The sequence below is a fragment of the Camelus bactrianus genome, chromosome 11, assembly GCF_048773025.1.
Source record: "Camelus bactrianus isolate YW-2024 breed Bactrian camel chromosome 11, ASM4877302v1, whole genome shotgun sequence".
In the NCBI taxonomy this organism is placed as follows: domain Eukaryota; kingdom Metazoa; phylum Chordata; class Mammalia; order Artiodactyla; family Camelidae; genus Camelus; species Camelus bactrianus.
This window is the reverse complement of record NC_133549.1, coordinates 572,891-580,294: the sequence shown is the minus strand read 5'-3', so window position 1 is coordinate 580,294 and position 7,404 is coordinate 572,891. Positions and strand designations below refer to the sequence as shown.

The following is a 7,404-nucleotide window of genomic DNA, read 5'->3' as shown; positions in this document are numbered from 1 at the left end:
TTATAGGTCATTTATTTAAAAAAAAGTAGGAGTTCTCTAAAGAGAATTTATTCAGTGTGCCTAGAATATGATTCAGTTAAAAATGATTTTCCTTTAAATTCTTTTCAGAAATTTTCTGTGATTTTTTATTAAATAGTAGTTGAAGTTTTCTGATGAGCTGTTACATTTTGAAAAGTTTATTCTAGTAACAATTGATATATTAAATAAATGATTCATATCCCTGGACAGCATAAAGCCCTGTTTTTTTTTTAATATATATAATTTTGGGGGTTAGTTCTATGACATTTTATTGGGTAGAAGTATTTAGCATTTCCATTTTACAGGCAGAGAATATGAGTCATACGATACTCATTATACAAGAGCAGCAGAGGCTGATTAACTTGGGCAGAGGAGGAAAAGTGTGTGGAGAAAAAATCCTTGATTCTCAAACTGGACAGATTCTGCTGTGCTGTGCAGCTGAAATGGTTTTGATTTTGCTTCTGGGTTTTCCTAGGTTTCAGCTCATGTGACTGGAAAGGTCTCTCGTGAAAAGATGCTAATTTAAGAAGGTTGTCATTCTAAATGCTCTTAAGAGGATTAAACAAATTCCACAGCAAATAAATGAATATGTTTGGAAGGTTTTCCACCCCCATGTAATTTCCAGAAAACAGACATGATTAACTTGTTAAACCAAACACACGGGTATATTAGTGAGCCTGGCTCACATGACTGGACAGCTCGGAGGGAGCCTCATCTATTTGCGTGGGATCCGCTGCAGGAATCGCACCTGAAGTTTTAATTAGAATTTATTTCCAGCGAGTGCTGCTCCGCCTTTTTCTCCCCAAAGTACAGAGCGCCCTCCTTGCCTGGCCGTTAGTGTGCAGAGCCCTGCGGCTAACACTCTCCCCTGATCATCAGGAGGATGATGGAGCCAGTTTGCTTAGAAACACTTAGCTACACTGGCAGCGGGGATCATCAGTCTCTTCTGTGTGTTCACCTCCACGTGCAGGGGAGAAAATCGACTTTTGATGTCAACAAACGCTAATTGACCACCAGTTGTTTCAGAGGGACTGTGATGTTGAAAGCTGGAGTCCCTTTCATTTTTATATGTTGGATGCTGACAAACTGCACAGTGACACCCCCACTGTAAGTACACCCACCAGGGAGGGGGTCAGAGTTTGGATCTGTGTGTTGTAGTATTCAGATCCTTGCACTGGTCAGCTTACAGTGTTCTTGCTGGGTTTGGGAGACTGTTTCTGTAGTGATTTCTTTGGTTTCCAATAAATTTGCACAGCCGTCTCCTTCAGTCAAATTCTGATGAGTTCATTTGGGAGGGGCATATGAAATTGGGGTGGGCAGAGAGGTGCAATGAAAACTAGCCACCATCTGGTTACCTGTCATTTTTTATGGGCCAAAAAATGCTTGTCTTGTTTTGTTTTCTCCTCCATCCACCCCTTCAGGTCAGGGAGTCGTCTTCAAGAATTTCTTCTTAAAATATAAAGTAATGATGAAGGCAGTGTGTCTCTGGTTGATTTCATTTGACTTGGGTTCATTGTTAAAGATTTTTCTGGTGAGGTTTTTATGAGCCCTTAAAAGCTGGAAGAGCAGCACAACGAAGGTGAGAAAGTCAGAGAAACGAGTCAGCGGCCCCTGTGAGGTCTGGGGGATGAGGGAAGGAGGTGGGGCAGAGGCAGCACCATGGCCTCCCCTGCAGCCCTGAGGCCAACGTGTAAAGCCAGCGTCTCTTGTCACCATGTGTTCTACCAGGACTCCAACTAAAGGAATCCGTGGAGATTAGGGGAGGCCTTACCTTTTACCCTCTTGTCAAACATCTTTAATGCTGACTGTATTTATTCAAGATGACACCGAGATCACCTGCAGAGTGTGAGGGAGCGGTGTTTGCTTCCTGTCTTGCCCGCCCCAGGATCACTCATCCGACACCTGATTCTTACAGTCACTGCAGTGCCCGTGAGGGGAGTTCTGCTCCTGGGGGTCTCTGCTCCTGTGGTGTGAGCTCTGCTCCTCGGGGAGCTGGACACAGGAGTGCTCACATTGGAGCCGGTTGCACCAGCCCTGATCCCACTCCACAGGGTGAGCCCTTTGTGTAAGTAGTACAGGTGGGATCCAGAGTCATCCTGTGTCTAAGGAGTTCTCCAGTAAAGCCAACTTGGAGGAAAGAAAGAAAATGCCTACTGTTCCATGACTGTGTCCTAAGGGTTTAAAGCTCAGTGGGGAGCACACGTGAGATCTCATTCAGTAAATACTCTGGGGTCTTGACTCTGACTTGTCATGAATTTGGCATTCTCAAAATGTTATTTCTCTTAAAATATGTCTAAGCAATCATTTTTGTGTGATGGTTATGTGTGCATAAGAGTCCTGAAGAAACTGTTGTGGATGGAAGTGTGGGCATCAGTGGTACCAGAAGGGCTGGTGGCCCTGGGGGCTCCCCGAGCTCCACACCACTTGTTACCAGCAGTCTTTCAGATTGCATCTTATTCCAGAGCTCATCGGGGCTCCCATCTCTCACTATGTGTCTTGAGAGAATATTTGTTCAGAGGGGAGGTGACAGGGTGCTTCTAAGTCTGGGTTCTGGGGTTCCCTGTCTAAAGGTGGCACTAGCACAAATCCTTTATTCATGGAGTAATGAAGGCCCCCAGTCTCGTGGCTAATTGGGCCTCCCTTTCCTTCTTCATGTTAGGAGCTGGAGGGATTGGGTAAGGCCCCCAAACCTGATTTTGGTGAGCTTTCAGCCCTATCACACCTAGGTTGTCCCATTTCAGTCACATGACTTTGATTTTTGCAGGTAGGTGTGAATCCTGGACAGTGCCTGGGACTTCCAGGTTTCCCCTACAGTAGGAACACTGAAGAAGGTTCACCCTGTAAGGTGTGTTTGGGGGCCTCGAGGACAAGTAGGGACCCACAGACAGATATCTGGATGGGTGGCGATCAGGCCCGAGTCTTGGAAGAACAGAGATTCCATTACTGTTGCAACAGTGAACTTAAGGGAGGAATTTGGGAAGGTCTGAAGCAGTTGAAATTAAAAATATTATCTGGTTTTTATTGTTAGCAGTAGTGGTTTTAACCCTTAGACCCAGTCCCCGCTTTTTATAAGAAATAACTTGTAAACTTTCTTTTTTGGTGCCCAGAATTGAACATCATAGGAAGTATAACCTAAGTATAAATATGATAAACAAATAGGTAGATGGAAAGATGGAGTACCTAAATTCTTATATTATGGGGTATTTTATATTCTATGCTAATTAGTGACCTCTCAGGACAAAAGGCACATACAAAGGAAGTCACGTATAATAAACTAATTTTCCAAGCCTTACCTAACTGGGAAACAAGTGGCTTCAAAATGTTAGAGCACCTTCCAGGCCCCGGGGAAAACTTCTTGTCAGAGTTACACTTCCTGATGGTGTCCTGTGCTAAGTGCAAGCAAATGCTGTTCGGAAGCTGCCGGGAGGCTGACTCCGGGGATTCCTTCTCTGTCGCAGCTGTGAGGGAGGGAGACTTGCCTTTCCTGACCACAACCACAGAGGCGATTTTAAATCTCTGAAAACTGCCATACCACTGTATATCACAACCCCCACAAGATATGTTGAATAAAGTAGAAAACTTTAAGTGTCTCCTTTAGGATAGAAATAGGATATAAAATAAACCATGATTTAAAAAATTCTAGTGCCCAAATAACTGCTACATTACACTGGTTGCATTATTATGTTAGACATCTTCATTACCACTTTTCATACCACATATTGTAGTTAGATTTTATTTATCTTTTTTTCTTAAAGAAAAAAAAATCATATGATGCATTCTTGTGTCAGAGGTGATGAGCAGAGAGCAAGTGTAAAACCGGGAATCGTGATGCTGGTCAGTCTAAGATCGGCTCCGTCACTGCACAGATCATCTTAACTCATTTTACTGCACTTTTTGGAATTAACTTCTCACTTGGAAAAACCCCTGTGTCAGTTAGATTTGTTAGTAAAACAATTCTTTTTCTTACCTAGCACATCAGTGATGTTTTCAAGATGATAAAAAAAACTTGCCCATGGCATTTAAACAGTTGCTTGTTCTCGTAATTCATGGCTCCCTGTCTCCTATTTGTCACAACTGGAGAACTGTGTTTTCTGTGTGCAAACTCTCACTGCTTTGGTGACGCAGGGACACGTGTCCTTACAGGATGGAGTATGATAGTAGTTGTTTGCATTCGCTTCTTAAATCTGGAGTCCTGTGTTATGTTTTCTGTTAACTTAAAAAATATGAAGTTATTTACCTAAATAGCTAACATCGCACCAGTGATGCATATCAAATTGGTCCAACTAGGAATTCCAATATTAAATGAGATAGTAAATTCACAACCCACTATTCCAAAAATTTGGATTGATGGTAAAATTATATCAGGGACATTAGCTGTTTTAATTGAATCAATCATTGCTTTCTTCAATAATAGTTTCCATTCCATCTGCTCTTTTGGTTTATTGTTTTTCAGAGTTTCATTTGCTTTCTTTCCCAAATATATATGATTTTGGCTTTTGTCATTGAAAATCATTGCTGGTTTTGCTACCTCATTCTGGAGAGGAAGCCTTGTGACTGTTTTATAGTAACTGATTTCATGGTTGTTTGTGCTTAATGCCACCTTGCAGGCGTGTGCAGACCTAATGAAGTGTGTACATAAAAGGCTTATTCTACACTGAGTGCAGGGTTAGTGTGAGCAGCCCATGTCATCAGTATCATAATTAATCCATTACAATCATCCTCTGTTAATCAGTTTTATCCTAACGTCTCCAGGAGAGGAAATGTAGTATTCTCAATGCAAATCTTTGCCAAACTTTTAGTCAATTCAACACCTTTAAAGCTTTGCTGTCAATAGGACTGTGTGCCTGGTATCCCGACTTTTGCTTCTCCTGACCCAGGACGCGGTCTCCACGGCTGATGATCCACGAGACACTGGATTCTTGATCCCATGGCTCTGTGTGTTCTGGGACATCTGGGGACTTCAGCACTGTTTTAGGGGCTTTGGGTCCCACCTCTTCATAGCATTGCTGAGATGATATCTGTGGGTTCACCCTGATTCTTGAGTGTATGGTGCATTTTTTCTAGAACCAACACTAGCCAGTGTGGCAGCACTGCTTTGACCACGTGCTGGGACAGCGTGTGCTTGTCAATTCTTCGGTTTAAAATTTTCTGTTCTAATTTCTAAAATGGGGTATATTGACAGATACACTCTATGTAAACAGAAGCTCTGTGGGGTTTTCAGCAACTTCTAAGAGCATAAATATTCCTGAAGCAGCTAACCTTCCTCCCAAGAAGTGAGGAGCAAGCCGGCAAGTCCTGGGTGCCTGTGGCGGCCAAGCTTTGCAGCCCAGGCTGCTCACTGAGGCGCAAGGAGAAAAACTTAAAAACCTACTTCCATGTTGTGTTTCACAGATTCTCAGAACTGAACGTTTTAATATTTAAAGAGGGGTGATTTTTTTTAATAAATTATTTTATTTTTTTCCTTTTTCAGTATTATTAGGTAGAATTATTACAGATCAACTCCACATACACATATTGCATGTAAATGCATGTATAGAGTATACTGCATTTTTTAGTTTACATATATGTACTAATTATTGTTTCTAAGAACAGATTAGAGCTTTAGATTTTTAAACTTACATAGTTACCAGAGGAATAAAGCCAACTATAAAAGAATAATACACAGAATATGGTAATCCAATCACAAAGGACAGTCAGATGTGCTTACACATATTCAAGACATCAAAATAATTAATTCATTGGTGGTCTTATTATTATTGTTATTAAATTTAGATTCCTCATAAATGAAGTCATGTGGCATTATTCTTTCTTTCCACCCCACTTCACTTAGAATGACAGTCTTCAGGTCCATCCATGTTGCTGCAAATGGCATCTTTTATGGCTGAGTAGTATTCCATTGTAGATATGTATCACCTCGTCTTTTTTTTTTTAACATAAAAAGGAATTTTATTTGCAGGGAGCGAGACTCTAGTCAAACAAGCCAAACCCCATGTCATCGTCTGACTCCTCTGACTCCTCCTTCTTCTCCTCCTTCTTTTCCTCTGCTATGGCTGGGGCAGAACCCGCAGCAGGAGCTGCAGAGCCTGGGGCAGCTGGGATGGCCACAGCCCCACCAGCACGCACGCTGGCCAGCTTGCCAATGCCTCTGGCAGCAAGCTTACCATGTACCCAGGGACAGAAACAGCTCCCCAACAGCTCAATTTCCACACAAGTCCCACCAGCCTGATGTTGCTAGGAAACCACATGCCCAACAAAGGAGAGCAGTGGCTGCGGTCCTCCCGGGCACCCCTGCTCTCTGCTCGGAACGCCTCTCACCAAGAGGGAAAAGTGAGACGTGTTTACAAACAGGCTCAGTGAGAGCACTGCCCCTGGGGTGTCTAGAAGCGCCCGTGAAGTGAGCTCTCTCAAACCCTGCTCACTCCTGCAGGTAGGACTTCTAGGATGCTCTAGTCTACAAGCAAAACCTGGCAGGTCACAGGCTGACCCGCAGGGATTAGGATGGACCATGTGTATCACCTCGTCTTTATATAGTCATGTGCTGATGGACATTTTTGTTGTTTCCATGTTTCTATTTCTATGTCCCTTCTGGCAGCAATTACTGATTTTAAATATTTTCCACCTTAAAATCCTTCCTGAAGGAGATGTGGTAACAGGAATCAAAAACAGTTACAGCACAGGGTTGTGTGTGATGGGCCCTGGGGGCTTTGTAGGAAGGTTGGCGGAAAGGATTTCAGATTCTGATCAAACGATTCCTCCTTTTGTAGCCCTGCTGACGGCCTCTCTCACTGCCTGCCCTACAAGTCTGACCAGTCCCTTCTGTGAATCCCACTGTATTGTGCACAAATTTTGTCCAATTGGTGTCATCCCGCAGGGACCTTAGGTGAAGCACCTAAGCTCCTGTGCTGGTTTCTTCCATCAGCCCTTAACTTCCTTGGGAGCCAGGACTGTCTCATTGCCCCCAAGGATCCCTAATGCCTAGTGAGATGTCTGATACAGCTGGTACTTAATGAGCACATGGGTCAAATGGAAAAACGTGATCAAAGAAAAGGCCCTCATTTTTCAGACATGCCTACTTGAGTACATAGGGTAAAATGACATGTCTTCTGGGATTTGCTGTCAAATACTTCAACAAAGGACAAGGAAAAGAACAAAGGTCTGAATAAAGGAAATATGGAAAAGTTTGTGAATTCCTTAATCTGGGTGATGGGCTTGTTGTACTATACTTATTGATGTATACTTAAGTTATTTTATAATTTTACTATCATTAGCTGAATAGCAAGTATTAATACGTATTAATTGAAATCCTTAGAGCTGACCAAATTTACCCCACACAAAATCCTTAATGTCCTAGTAGTCTGTCTTACAGAAATCTTTTCCCACAAAGAC

General features: G+C 42.6%; 1 non-coding gene across 1 annotated transcript; it reads right to left on the bottom strand.

The window, feature by feature from the left end:
• Positions 1 to 6,389: 6,389 nt before the first annotated feature.
• Positions 6,390 to 6,524, bottom strand: LOC123612766 (small nucleolar RNA SNORA52). Its single transcript, XR_006720036.1, has one exon. It is a non-coding gene; the product is annotated as a small nucleolar RNA SNORA52 (small nucleolar RNA).
• Positions 6,525 to 7,404: the final 880 nt, after the last annotated feature.